At 46.1% G+C, this 15,180-nt stretch overlaps 1 protein-coding gene across 1 annotated transcript in view; it reads right to left on the bottom strand.

Annotated features, from left to right (window-relative positions):
* LOC113894447 overlaps positions 1-4,366 on the bottom strand; it is a 170,593-nt gene extending 166,227 nt beyond the window's left edge. The window contains 1 exon segment of the mRNA XM_027544885.1: positions 4,130-4,366. The gene's annotated coding sequence lies outside the window, so the exon portion shown is untranslated.
* Between the last annotated feature and the right edge of the window lie 10,814 nt (positions 4,367-15,180).

Raw genomic sequence — 15,180 nt, 5'->3', positions numbered from 1 at the left:
TACTATACTATCCAATAGTCTTCAAAGATATATAAATAACTGAGTATAAGCCCCCAATTAACATTTATGGGTCTCTTCTATGTATATTGATATATTTCTATATCTATCCCACCTTATGCTTCTCCTGGCATGCCAGGCTTCTCGTTCAAGGCAGTAAATTCAGTTTAAAATTTGACAATATATGTGTGGTCATGTGCTCAATACTGTCTTTATCAATAATCTGTCTCATGATGTCTTTGGGCTGCATGAGGGTGGAGGCTGTGTCACTTCGTCTCAGCATTCTAATCCCCAGGACGCTGCCTGAAGAATGAATAGAAGTGGGGGTGGGGGGGCGGGGAGGAGAGAGGACAATGAGCAAGATAGGTGCTGGGTACCAGGGATGCTCAGTCCAGTAGCTGTGGAAGTGCTCACAGCCCACAGAGTAGCTGGAGAGGCAATACCCGTCAGAGATGCCCACTGGGGCCATGGGAATACAGGGTCGATTCAGAAAGGCTTCCTTAAGCAGGTTGTGCTCCTGCATGTGCTGCAGGGGTTCTGGCTTTCAGGGAAGCTCTGGCCAGAGGCAGGGGCAGCAGGGAGGCACAGAGATGCAGATCAGACCTTTACCCAGCGGGAGGTCAGGCCCAGAGATGGGACTTCTGGATGGGAAGGGCAGACAGCCCTGACTTCTAGAAGACACTGCCACCTTCATACAAGGCATTTTCATCCCCAAACCCATCACTGGGAACCTGAGATTCCCCTGGAGCTGACTTCCCCAGGTTCACACTGACCACAGAATGCCTTTCTATTCCTCGTTCCAAGATTGGTGCTGTGGGTCTATGAGTACGTGAGTGAGACAGTGATGAAGGGATCATGAGTCCACTGTGGTTTGTTAAACACACCATGCAGAACTGCATGTCTAAAACAGTGGGGCAGGAGTTGCTGTCCTGAGGCCTGCCCTGCAAAATGGGATCTGTCTGTCTATCAGGGAACTATGATAAATGAGCAAAGACAGACACTGGTCAGGATGAGCCACTTTATTTAAAAGCTTCGACAGCCCAAAGTGGTTTAACATAGATGCATGGAAGATTTATCTCGATGATAAAATACCTGAACTTGAAAGGCACATAAATTATCATTTTGCAATTCTTTTTCCTTTTAAGATTTCACATAGTCAAGAGCTTTAAGTAATGAATGAAATGCACATAAAGCTGTCTGGTTAGTGTCTGCCCAAACTGCACAGAGCCTCTGCTTCCAGACGGGACTGAGCTTAGAATCAATGCCACCCATCTGTGTCTGTGGCCTTCTCTTTGCCTTCACAGTGGAGATCACTGGGAGAATTATCAAGATAATAATAATATTACCTGCAGTTATCAAGATAATAATAACTGCAGCTATTATTGACTGAGTACTTCTGATACCCCATGCTGCATGATAAGGATGTGTGCAGGTGTGTGTGTGTGGATCCTCCCAACCCAGGGATCAAACCCATGTCTCTTGCATCTCCTGGGAAGCCTGTGTGCCGAGGACAGCAAGCCACATACTTATATACAAGCATTACTGAATGTCCTGTGAATAAGGGACAATGAGTCCCACGTTACAGATACAAAAGTGCACTTTAAAGAGCTTCTGTGATGCGTGTGAGATCACACCAGCAATTTCATCTGACTCCAAAACTGCAGTGTTCACCACTAAGTTGCAACATACATGAAAACAGCCCTTAGCAAGGGCCTAAAAACATTAGCTATCTCTCCCTATCTTCATACTCCTTTCTTTTAACAGCACACTTAAATACACTGGGAAATTTGCCCTGCAGGTTTAGGTTTCTTCATTCATTCATTCATTCATTATGCCCCCAGTACTCTGCTGGGTACAGGGCTTACAGAATCGGATTCCACAGCTCCTGGACCAACCAGTCTCAGGCAATTACCATATCCATAGGAGGGCAGGGGCCAGCAAGGAGCAGGGGCAGCCAGCCCCTCACAGGGGACCCACATCCAGCTGTGGGCTAGAGACAACCCAAACAAGACAACATTAGGTCTCTTTCAACTGTACTACCCCACCCTCACCCCACCCCCATGCGTTTGCTCTTTTCTTTGGCTTGAGTCTTCTGACAGCCTGGCTGCTCAAAAGGCCCTTTATCACACAGAACACCCCTTTCTGCTGCCAGGGCTGATGCTTTCCGGTAAAACCACTGCAATAGATAACCCAACTTCTCCACTAATCACCCCTCACAGTTCCTCAGAACCAACCTCCCATCTCGTTTTATCAATTTTTACCCAGAATAAAGAATAACAATTGCAATGGCAGCAGTAACTTCTACATGTCAGACTCTGACCTATGTATTTTATGTACATTAAATCCCCATAATAATGCTCTGAAGTAAACACTATCACTACCGCTCTTTTAGTTTATTTAGGGGAAGAGGGAGGGAGGTTACATTTCTTCGGAGCCAACTAGATATCAAACGCTGTCTTCAGCTCCCACAATCAGACAATAAGTGACCTGCCCAGGGCCAGACACAGAGCTAGGCAGTAACAATCTGAACCCAGGTCTGTGACTGCCTAACCCAGCACTGCCTTTTTGCTCTCCACAAGTGGTATTGCTACAGTCTGTGAGGGGAAACATAGTGGCTGCCCAAAGCTGGCCCTCTCCTCCCCTTTCCTCGAGCAACCTTCTGTTGTTGTTTCTTTTAATCCCTATTCACAAACCACGCCAGACTTCTCTCTCAACTGTGTTAGCCACTCTCTGGGCTTCCTGGCCTGTTTTCATGGGGCAAATCCTCAGTCAACACCAACACTATAAACAGAGCCAAAGAAGGAATTGGCATCATCCAAGACAATAAAGTATACCAAGCAGTCAGCAGCCAGGCGTCTTCTCCTGGGAGAAGGCTTCCCTCAACGTGCTCCTAAATCCCTGAGGGTCCAGCAAGGGACCAGCAGGGTTGCTGTCTCCTGAAGCAGTAATGCCACCAATGAAAATAGTAAAGTCAACGCTCAGCTGAGGAGTATGAGCCTTGTGTTCTCAGGGGGCTCGCTGAGCTGGCAGCGGCAACCGAGGCTTTCTGGGAAATGCATACCCGGCCCTGGTTGGGAGCAGAAGGGCTTTCCCTGGCAAGGCCAGAGGGTCAGGCTCTGCTCCCAGAGCACCACGCTCACCAGGCTGGGACTGTCAGTATAATTCACCTGACTCACCCAACGTGGGCTCCAGGAGGGCAGGACCAGTGGGGAGTGGGCATCAGTTAAATAGTGAGTGACTAAATTGGTCATCATTTCAGAGAAGAAGCTGTTTGAGAGATTCTACTCAGACAAGGAGACAGGACTCCAGGAGAGGGGAAGTGAGTTTGCCTGTAAGCAGCACACTGCGTTCAGCCCAGATCAATGCCCTGCCCAATCTAAACATCTTCACCTTTACCTCACTTGCTGCACGTTTGAATACCTCTAAATTACTTACATGCAACGTCTCAATCGCTAATGGGGAGGAACAGTCCCATTTTACAGAGGAGGAAGTTAAGGAACTTGCTTTTCTTCCAGCTCTCAGTGGGCCAGGCCCCCAGACCTTCCTTTTCTCAAAGAAGCCACAGTCCCTCCCAATAAGTGTGCTTGCTCTGTGGTTCTCCGCTTTGGGACCCTTATATTCATACTGAAGAGTGAGCTCCCGGTATTCTTTATAGATAGGGACCACCGGCTACCTACTCTCCCAGCACTCTGCACGTACTATCTTCATCGATCTTTCAGTTTCAACTTTTACACTAGCGTGTTGCGATTATCTATTTGCTGTGGGTCTCTCCCACCAGACTGCAAACTCCACGGGGGCGGGCACCAAGTTCGTTGGCCCGCACTATACCGCCAGCACGGAGCGCAACGGCATGCAGTGTTGGGTGAAACCTTATTTGTATTTGTTGAGTGCACGAGTGCTGAAGGTAGGCTCGGGTTTGAGCCACAGGGCTGCTGGGGTTAGGTTGATAATGCTGTGGCTAGAATGGGCGGCGCCAGAGGTAGAGAGGAGGCGCTTTAGTGTCCACCCGACCCGGATGGGCTACCGGGCGCCGCGCCCCGCCTCCACCTGTCGCTCCGGCGCCGGCCAGGTGTCGGCGGCCGCCAGCCGGGGTAAACGGGGGCTGAACAGGCCCGGAGATGGCTGCGCTTACCTGCGCGTTGCGGGGCTCCGCAGAGGCACTCGGCGAGCCTCCGGGGACTCCAAGGAACTAGGGGCCCGGAGGCGCCGAACCGGGGCTCCTCGCCCGCGAACAGCCCTGCACCGAAGGCCCGGCGAGAACCGCGCCAGACCTGCGCATGAAACGTCCTTTCCGCGGGGGTGGGGGGGGTGGTGGCGGGGTCAGCCCGGGACCTGCCCGCCCCGCCCCCGCGCTGGGGGTAAGAGGGAGGATCTAAGGAGAACTTGACCTTGCGCTACTCCGGTTCTCCGAGGTGGGCGGAGTCAGAGAGAAACCGCGGGCACCCTGCTTCCTCACTGGGGGCGGGCCCTAAAGGAGACCGGGTTCCCATGCCCCACCCCCTCCCTAGAAACCACGCTCACTCGCCCCACTCTCCCACCCCTGCCCCCATTCACTGTTATTGTGTGTGCGTTTGCATTTTATTTTTGTTTTGCATTCCGTTTTATTTCTTATTTTTATTTTTTACTTTCTTTTTTTAAAGATCAAAATTTTAAATATATCAAAGTAATGCATGAACGTTTTTACAAAATAAAATTACCTACTTACGTGTTCTTAGTATGAAAGCAAGTGTCCTCTCCCTTGCGCCCTCCACGCGGTCCTTTATATCACTTCCTTTGTTGAGTTCTAGTGGTTGCCCCCATGTCGCTAAAAAATAAGCTTACATAGCGGTTTCTTGATTTATCTATTGACTTTCTGCCATGTTAGATGAGGATTTACTCTTTACTGCAGCTCTGCCCCCACCTTCATGACAAATTTACACCTCTGTTCTCAAGTCCTGCCTTGGTGAGCTCTGAGACCTTAAACCAGGAGTGGATGAAAGTTTTCTGGGGCTTATATAGTTGTGGGGGAGGGGAGAAAAGAGGACTGTTACAGAAAGCCCTACAGGATCAAGGCTTGTGAATGAAAATTTATTTAGAATGGGGAAAGCAATCACAACAAAATGCTGGGGCCTTGGAAATTCAGATCCGTGTTCTCTGAGATCTTTGTAGGCAATTTATTTCCTGAATTTGCTTCCCCAGTGCGGCCTGGCCTCCTCTGCTCACCCAGAACCCTCCATAACCCCCAGTCCTTACAGAAGAAGTGAAGGTCAAGATGCATCAGTTTCTGCCGATAGGATTTCCTAATGGAGTGAACTGAAGTGTGCAAGAAAGAGACATCGAGGATGATGTCAAGGTTTTATGACTGCCGCACACCTCATTCCCAGCCCTTCCTAGCATCCATGACAGGTTCTTAGTACAGAGTGTTTTGTAAAGCTGGCTCTGGGTCCCCCTGCCTGGTCACCTGATCCTCACACTGCTCCCACGAGACTGGCTGGAGTGGCATACTGTCCCTACTTTTAGGAGGGCCTGTACTTGTCCCTCTTGAAACAGCACAGGGCACACGGCTAGCACACAATAAGTGTACAGGTGACAGGTGATAGGCTTAGTCCTCGTCTTCTTACTCAGACTGAAGAGCCAGTGTCCACGCCCTCCCTGACACCCCTTCTCTCCTGGGAGTTCAGCCCTTCCCCTTCCTCTGCTCTGCCTCCCATGTCCCCTTCTCTCTCTTCTTCCTCATCCATCTTCCTAGAATCAGGAGTGACTCCCTTAGGGTGTGAAATGTGCCTCAACAAGCTAACCTTGAGCAAAATCTCTTTACCTCTCCAAACCTCAGGATCCTTCTCTGAAATCAGAGGTAAAAGTGTCTGTCTAGTCAAGGCTGTGGTTTTTCCAGTGGTCATGTGTGGATGTGAAAGTTGGACTGTGAAGAAAGCTGAGCGCCGAAGAATTGATGCTTTTGAACTGTGGTGTTGGAGAAGACTCTTGAGAGTCTCTTGGACTGTAAGGAGATCCAACCAGTCCATTCTAAAGGAGATCAGCCCTGGGTGTTCTTTGGAAGGAATGATGCTGAAGATGAAACTCCAGTACTTTGGCCACCTCATGTGAAGTGTTGACTCATTGGAAAAGACTCTGATGCTGGGAGGGATTGGGGGCAGGAGGAAAAGGGGATGACAGAGGATGAGATGGCTGGATGGCATCACTGACTCAATGGACATGAGTTTGAGTGAACTCCGGAAGATGGTGATGGACAGGAAGGCCTGGCGTGCTGCGATTCATGGGGTCGCAAAGAGTTGGACACGACTAAGCGACTGAACAGAACTGAACTGAAGTGGTTTCATATGTATATGCATTTTGTCTGTGTGCTCAATCATGTCTAACTCTTTGCAATCCCAGGGACTGTAGCCCACCAGGCTCCTCTGTCCATGGAATTTTCCAGGCAACAATGCTGGAGTGGGTTGCCATTTCCTATTCCAGGGGATCTTCCCAATCCAGGGATTGAATCCACATCTCTTGTGTCTCCTGCATTGGCAGGCAGATTCTTTACCTCTTCGCCACCTGGGAAGCCCATGTAATATGCATGAAGATTTTTTTTCCCTTTTTTAAAACCCCTCCTTTTTTTTTTTTTTTTAAGCAACTCAGAAATTTTAAATATTTGTCAAGTTTATTGACCTTTTCGTATTATTGCTTCTGGATTTTGTACCATAAAGACCATTACCACTCTGAGATCTTAAAGAAATTAGAGTATAATGATCTTTGGCTGTTCTCTTATTGATAACATGGTTTATCTCCCAGCAAAGTGGGAAGGTTGTGAGAAAGGTTAGGGACTTAAAATCTGTGTGTAGCATGTTGGAACTATAGGTTGAGTTAAAATCAAGGGCTATATCATTTTAAGTCAGGGCCCTGACTCAAGGAAGAAGAGGCTTGACACAGAATGCCAAAGAGGGGATGGGCAATGACCTATCCTTGCAAGGAATGCTTCTTTCTCTGGGGTAATGAAGATTAAGCCTTGGTTCAAGAAGAAGCATAAGTATTGGAGATTCAGCATCAGTCCTTCCAATGAATATTCAGGACTGATTTCCTTTAGGATTGACTGGTTTGATCTCCTTGCAGTCCAAGACTCTCAAGAGTCTTCTCCAACACCACAGTTCAAAAGCATCAGTACTTCAGTGTTCAGCTTTCTTTATGGTTCAACTCTCACATCCATACATGAATACTGGAAAAACCATAGATTTGACTATACAGACTTTTGTTGTCAAAGTAATGTCTCTGCTTTTTAATATGCTGTCTTGGTTGGTCATTGCTTTTCCTCCAAGGAGCAAGCGTCTTTTAATTTCATGGCTATAGTCACCATCTGCAGTGATTTTGGAACCCAAAAAAATAAAGTGTGACACTGTTTCCACTGTTGCCCCATTTATTTGCCCTGAAGTGATGGGACCAGATGCCATGATCTTGATTTTTCGAATGCTGAGTTTTAAGCCAGCTTTTTCACTCTCCTCTTTCACTTTCATCAAGAGGCTCTTTAGTTCTTCACTGTCTGCCGTAAGGGTGGTGTCATTTGCATATCTGAGGTTATTGATATTTCTCCCAGCAATCTTGATTCCAGCTTGTGCTTCATCCAGCCCGGCAATTCTCATGATGTACAGTACTGTTGCCTGGAAAATCCCATGGATGGAGGAGCCTGGTAGGTTGCAATTCATGGGATCCTAAGAGTTGGACACGACTGAGTGACTTCCCTTTCACTTTTCACTTTTGTGCATTGGAGAAGGAAATGGCAACCCACTCCAGTGTTCTTGCCTAGAGAATCCCAGGGATGGGGGAGTCTGGTGGGCTTCCATCTATGAGGTCGCACAGAGCTGGACATGACTGAAGCGACTTAGCAGCAGCAGCAGCAGCAGCAGCACTCTGCATATAAGTTGAAGAAGCAGGATGACAATATACAACCTTGATGTACTCCTTTCCCAATTTGAAACCAGTCTGTTGTTCCATGTCTGGTTCTTACTGTTGCTTTTTGACCTGCATACTGATTTCTCAGGAGGCAGGTAAGGTGGTCTGGTATTCCCAGCTTTTGAAGAATTTTCCACAGTTTGTTGTGATCCACAAAGTCAAAGGCTTTGGCTTAGTCATTAAAGCAGAAGTAGATGTTTTTCTGGAATTCTCTTGCTTTTTCTGTGATCCAACGGATGTTGGCAATTTGATATCAGGTTCCTCTGTCTTTTCTAAATCCAGCTTGAGCATCTGAAAATTCTCGATTCATGTACTGTTGAAGCTTCACTTGGAGAATTTTGAGCATTACTTTGCTAGCATGTGAAATGAGTGCAACTGTGTGATTGTTTGAACATTCTTTAGCCATTGCCTTTCAAGGAGATCAAACCAGTCAATCCTAAAGGAAATCAATCCTAAATATTCATTGGAAGGACTGATGCTGAAGCTGAAGCTCCATTACTTTGGCCACCTGATGTGAAAAACTGACTCAATGGGAAAGACCCTGATGCTGGGAAAGATTGAAGGCAGGGGGAGAAGGGGATGACAGAGGATGAGATGGTTGGATGGCATCACCAACTCAATGGACATGAGTTTGAGCAAGCTCTGGGAGCTGGTGAAGGACAGGGAAGCCTGGCGTGCTACCAGTCCATGGGGTCTCAGAGTCAGACACAGCTGAGAGACTGAACAACTGGGTGTGAGGTAGTGCCTGGGTGTGTCTGGGTGTGAGGTAGTGTCTTCTAGTGTCTAGGTAGGAGGTAAGAACCTTACACAATAGCCCTGCTTCACTTAACCCAGGTCAAGGAGGGGCGAGGAGCAGTGGTTAAGACATCCATTCTGGAGAGTTAGCTCCTAATACTCTAAATCAGGGACTATCTAGATAGGGTCAGGCCCTTTGCTTCAGGGCACAAAGGGCTAATGAATCACCGATATAACAGGGTAATTTTTTTTATCGCTCCTTTATGGGTAAATTTCATTTCTCCTGAATCCTCTCTGCCTTTATGAGTAACGGATGTGGCCAGGTAAAGCCACCTCAGGATGGGGGAGGGTTTTACACAGAGGGCATCTCAGTTTGGGTCCCTTAGAAGCAGATCCTGAGACAGGGATTCAAGTGCAAGTGCTTTCTTTGGGAAGCCAATAAGTAAATTTATTTGGGATGCATTTTAAGCCAGCTACATATAATTGGATTTTGGTCCTGTAGGAAAACTCTAGAAAGCAAAGAATATGTAAAGAATCTGGCTCAGAATTATCCCACCTAAGAAAGAGTGAAGAAGAGAGGTCACTAAAAGGAAAACACTGGAGCTGACAGGGTGGCTTATTCTGAACATTTTACAGATACTTCTAGGCATGTACCATGTGGTAACCAGATGAGATCAAGCTCTATCTACTCTGAAGCTTCCTTCTGTCACCTGATGAAGCACTTTCTGCATATCATCTCGGGCCTACAGGTGTGACCTATGAACATTCTGGAAAACTTGCTTTTAGACAGGACCTTGATGGTGCTGCAAGCTGAGTCAGCCTCTGTGGTGGGATGAACCCATAACCTTGGCTGCTAAGCTCTCAGAAAGTGCAAGCTTTGGCTGCTGAAAGTAAAATGTAAAAAAGGAGATTGGTGGACTTTTAAAATAATCAAATGGGACAACTTTTTCAATCCATTTAAGGACTTTGGAAGGTGGATATTGGACTTTCCTGTGGTCTAGTGTTTAAGAATCCATCTGTCAACACAGGGGATACAGATTCCATCCCTGATCCAGAAAGATTCCACATGCCCCAGAGCAACTAAGCCCGTGCACCACAGCTACTGAGCCTGTGCTCTAGAGCCCCTGAGCTGCAACAACTGAGACCATATGCCACAGCTACTGAAGACTGTGAGCCTAGATTCTTTGCTTAGCAGCAAGAGAAGCCCCTGCAATGAGAAGCCTGTGTACCACAAGGAAGAGTAGCCTCTGTTTGCCACAACTAGAGAAAACTTATGTGCAGCAATGAAGACCCAGGTGCAGCCAAAAATAAATAAGTTAATTAATTAATTAAAAGGTGGATATTTTCTTATAGGTAATGAACAGATGATGCCTATGCTGATTCTTTCTTACATGGCTGATTGCAACAGGCTTCCACTAGAAGGTACCATTTCATCAACCTGGCTCCATTGGTCATAGTTACTATTGAGTTAAACTGATCCTTTTGAAATACGAATCAGGACACTGCTGCTGCTGCTGCTAAGTTGCTTCAGTCGTGTCCGACTCTGTGCGACCCCATAGACGGCAGCCCACCAGGCTTCCCTGTCCCTGGGATTCTCCAGGCAAGAACACTGAAGTGGGTTGCCATTTCCTTCTCCAATGCCTGAAAGTGAAAAGTGAAAGTGAAGTCGCTCAGTCGTGTCCGACTCTAGCGACCCCATGGACTGCAGCCCACCAGGCTCCTCTGTCCATGGGATTTTCCAGGCAAAAGTACTGGAGTGAGGTGCCATTGCCTTCTCCACAGAATCAGGACACAGCACTCCCCAACTCAGAAGTCCTCAGTGGCTCCCACCACAATTAGCATAAAACAGCAAGTTCTCCCCAATGGCCTCCAAGGCCCTCACAAGATCTGCCCTGATGAACTCTCCATGCCATCATCTCCTGACAGTGACCACTCCTCACCCCTAGGCTCCTTGAATTTGCTGCTGTTTCTTGAACACCCTAGGCCTGTTTGCACCCCAGAGATACTGAACTGCTGTTCTCACTGGCTGAACTGGTATACTCCCCCTGGTCCCAAGGTAATTTATCCACTTGATTAGCTTTTGAACAGACCACCTACCTGAGACATAAACAATGAACACTCCCAAGTACCACCCCATTCATAGCACTTACCATCTGTCATTGGAATGTGTATTTCTTTAAAAAAAAAAAAAAGGTCTGCAATAGGTCTTAATGCAGCATTCAAACACTTAGTGTGTTGTGTGGGATCTTGTTCCCTGACCAAGGATTGAACCCGGACACCCTGTATTGGGAGCCTCTGGACCACCATAGACCCAGAATATGTATTTCTTTATTATTTGTCTCCCTTGCTTAAATGTAAGGTCCCCAAAGGACTCTGTCTTTATATATCTTGTTCCTTGATATATCCCCACCCTTATTATTATTATTTTTTTTATTTACTTTTAGCCACACTGAGCAGCTTGCGGGATCTTAGTTCGCAACCAGGGATTGAACCCATGCCCCCTGCAGCAAAAGTGTGGAGTCCTAACCATTAGATCTCCAGTTCAGTTCAGTTCAGTTCAGTCACTCAGTCGTGTCCGACTCTTTGCAACTCCATGAATTGCAGCACCCCAGGCCTCCCTGTCCATTACCAACTCCCGGAGTTCACTCTAACTCATGTCCATCGAGTCGGTGAGGCCATCCAGGCTTCTCATCCTCTGTCGTCCCCTTCTCCTCCTGCCTCCAATCCCTCCCAACATCAGGGCCTTTTCCAATGAGTCAACTCTTCACATGAGGTGGCCAAAGTATTGGAGTTTCAGCTTTAGCATCATTCCTTCCAAAGAACACCCAGATCTGATCTCCTTTAGAATTGACTGGTTGGATCTCCTTGTAGTTCAAGGAACTCTCAGGAGTCTTCTCCAACACCACAGTTGAAAAGCCTTGTCTAACTCAATGAAACTAAGCCATGCCGTGTGGGGCCACCCAAGACGGATGGGTCATGGTGGAGAGGTCTGACAGAATGTGACAGAATGTGGTCCACTGGAGAAGGGAATGGCAAACCACTTCAGTATTCTTGCCTTGAGAACCCCATGAACAGTATGAAAATGCAACATGATAGGATACTGAAAGAGAAACTCCCCAGGTCAGTAGGTGCCCAATATGCTACTGGAGATTAATGGAGAAATAACTCCAGAAAGAATGAAGGGATGGAGCCAAAGCAAGAACAATACCCAGTTGTGGATGTGACTGGTGATAGACGCAAGGTCCAATGCTGTAAAGAGTGATATTGCATAGGAACCTGGAATGTTAGGTCCATGAATCAAGGCAAATTGGAAGTGGTCAAACAGGAGATGGCAAGAGTGAACATCGACATTCTAGGAGTCAGAGAACTAAAATGGACTGGAATGGGTGAATATAACTAGATGACCATTATATCTACTGTGGGCAGAAATCCCTTAGAAGAAATGGAGTAGCCATCATGGTCAACAAAGGAGTCCGAAATGCAGTACTTGGATGCAATCTCAAAAATGACAGAATGATCTCTGTTCATTTCCAAGGCAAACCATTCAATATCACAGTAATCCAAGTCTATGCCCCAACCAGTAACGCTGAAGAAGCTGAAGTTGAACGGTTCTATGAAGACCTACAAGACCTTTTAGAACTAACACCCAAAAAAGATGTCCTTTTCGTTATAGGGGACTGGAATGCAAAAGTAGGAAATCAAGAAACACCTGGAGTAACAGGCAAATTTGGCCTTGGAATACGGAATGAAGCAGGGCAAAGGTTAATAGAGTTTTGCCAAGAGAACGCACTGGTCATAGCAAACACCCTCTTTCAGCAACATAAGAGAAGACTCTACACATGGACATCACCAGATGGTCAACACCGAAATCAGATTGATTATATTCTTTGCAAAGATGGAGAAGCTCTATACAGTCAGCAAAAACAAGACTGGGAGCTGACTGTGGCTGAGATCATGAACTCCTTATTGCCAAATTCAGACTTAAATTGAAGAAAGTAGGGAAAACCACTAGACCATTCAGGTATGACCTAAATCAAATCCCTTATGATTATACAGTGGAAGTGAGAAATAGATTTAAGGGACTAGATCTCATAGATAGAGTGCCTGATGAGCTAAGGACGGAGGTTCGTGATATTGTACAGGAGACAGGGATCAAGACCATCCTCATGGAAAAGAAATGCAAAAAAGCAAAATGGCTGTCTGGGGAGGCCTTACAAATAGCTGTGAAGAGAAGAGAAGTGAAAAGCAAAGGAGAAAAGACCTCCAGGGAGCTCCCTATCCCCACACTTAGAGCAGTGCCTGGCCCCTAGTAGGTAATCAAGAAATATTTGTTGAATGAATGAATGCATTGAACTTATGAAAAATAGAAACAAAATCAGTAAGCATACAATTAAAAAATATCCTAGAGTGCAGACTTTCAACTCACCCAGATTGGATTCCTCTTAAGTTGGGAAGGATCGTGAGAGCAGAGAGAGAGAAAAAGTGAAATAAAATGAAGTGGTGAGATGCATTATATAATCTACTTCATAATTACAGGTGAATGTTCAGCTTAGAACTTTGACTCTTTTACATTTGACCAATATCTGTGTTAGTATTTAAGCAGAGGTTAGTTTGAAGGGATATGTACTCATTAAAACATAGTAAGAAAACTTTCCCCTGGTCATTTTAATAATTTAGAATGGCGTTTTGTGGCTTCTGTTGGCATATGAGGGCCCCAAACGGTAACTGCTTATCTGAAAACTGAGGCGTTAATCAAATATTTACGATCTCACTTATTTTTATTTTCTGTATATCTTTTATTTCTGCTTCCCACTTTTTTTTTTAACCCATTTTGCGGCACATGATTCACACACAAAAGTTAATAGAAATGTTTCATGGATTATTAAATGCAGCTAAGTAATGAGTTTTTTCTAGAACATAAGGCCAAACTGGGGCTACTTTGCTGTTCCTACAAAGTACTTTTTATTTGAAGGTATGGACTACTCTGCTCTGTATTCTAAAGGTAAGGCAGATTCTGTATTTTGTAAGGCAGATGCGTGTCTGCTGCAGAAAGGACTTTAAGGTGAAGACAAAGATTCCCTAAAAAATAGGTTTTATAGTGGTGCGAGAAGTGGATTTGGAATAGAGAACAGTTGAAAATATAGAATTGGTAGGTGAGGCCTTGACATCATGGCAAGATAACACTGAACAGTGACTGTTTGCTAATGAAAATATTATACACTGGTGTTACCAGCAGTCGAGTGGTTTTGGTGAGCCTCTACCTGGGCTTAATTGTCCAAGAAATGTTCCAGTAGCAGCATCTTACTGATGGAGCTTTTATATTCTAACCCTGTTGTTAAAACTGTAATCCAGACAGTACTGTTGATCCAGGCTCACTTTGTACATGGCAGGCCTTCTGAAAGAGGTCAAAGTCGTAATGCATCATTCACATTGGAAAGTACGCTAGTAATAAACCATTGTTTTTCGATAAGGAGAGAGGACCTGAAGAAGTTAGATGTTTTTTGCAGGTTTATGCATAGCTTGTCAGAGATGGGGTTGGAGTATTGTCAGAATTTTTTTGTTATTGTTGTTATAAGCAATGGAAAAGTCTCTGCTCAGACTGGGAATTTATTGGTAGGATTGGACCTTCATAATTTATGGGAAGGTTGAAAATCCAGACTTAGAAAGGGGCAGGCAGAAAGAAAGAAGTTCTGAAAACCTAGAAAGTGAAAACCCTAGGAATAATCTCTTAGCAAACATGGTCTGGGGAGGATGTCACTGCCGGGATAGATGATTAAGCTTTAGCCACTTCTGTCTTTATTTCACTCATGCAAGAGCCCAGGTCCCAGGAGGGCCCCTTACATTTGACAAGATTAGGACATGATCCCCTGGCTGTCCTGGGGTAGGTGTTGGCAAAGCCCTTCAACTTTGGTTATTGAAAGGAAGCTGCCTGAATTTACTCTTCTGCTAAGCCTCGTGGTGGAGAGAGGCAAATCCCCAAAGGACCCCCAAAGTTGCTGCTGGAAGGAAGCCAGGGATGCAGGGCAATCAGGATACAATGAAACGCCTGTTTAGTTTAAAGCATGAGACTGCTGCGCAGCTAGAGAAGGCCATGAGGAGCAAGCAAGAGTTCATGTGGGATTATTAGGAAGGTTTTTCTTTTCAAACACGGGAGTCCTCACCTCCTCCTTCCTTCTGTCTTAGAATGTGGGCCTGGAGGCCAAGCAGCCATCTTGAGTCTAAAGTGACAAGCACGACCTCTAAAGCAGCGGTTGGCTGCCTTTTTGGCACCAGGGACTGGTTTTGTGGAAGACAACTTTTCCATGGACGGAAGAGGGAATGGTTCAGGTAGTCACGAGAGCAATGAGGGGGATGGTGCAGGCAGTAATGGGAGTGATGGGTAGTGATGGGGAACGGCAGATGAAGCTTCACTCGATCACCTGCCTCTCACCTCCTGCTGTGCAGCCCAGTTCCTAACAGGCCATGGACTGGTACTGGTTTTCTGCTCCGGGGTTGGGGACCCCCGCTCTAAAGTACTTGCTAAGG

This window comes from Bos indicus x Bos taurus, chromosome 1 (genome assembly GCF_003369695.1).
Source record: "Bos indicus x Bos taurus breed Angus x Brahman F1 hybrid chromosome 1, Bos_hybrid_MaternalHap_v2.0, whole genome shotgun sequence".
Classification (NCBI taxonomy): Eukaryota; Metazoa; Chordata; class Mammalia; order Artiodactyla; family Bovidae; genus Bos; species Bos indicus x Bos taurus.
Note: the sequence above shows the minus strand (reverse complement) of the source record. Positions and strands in the feature narration are given on the sequence as shown.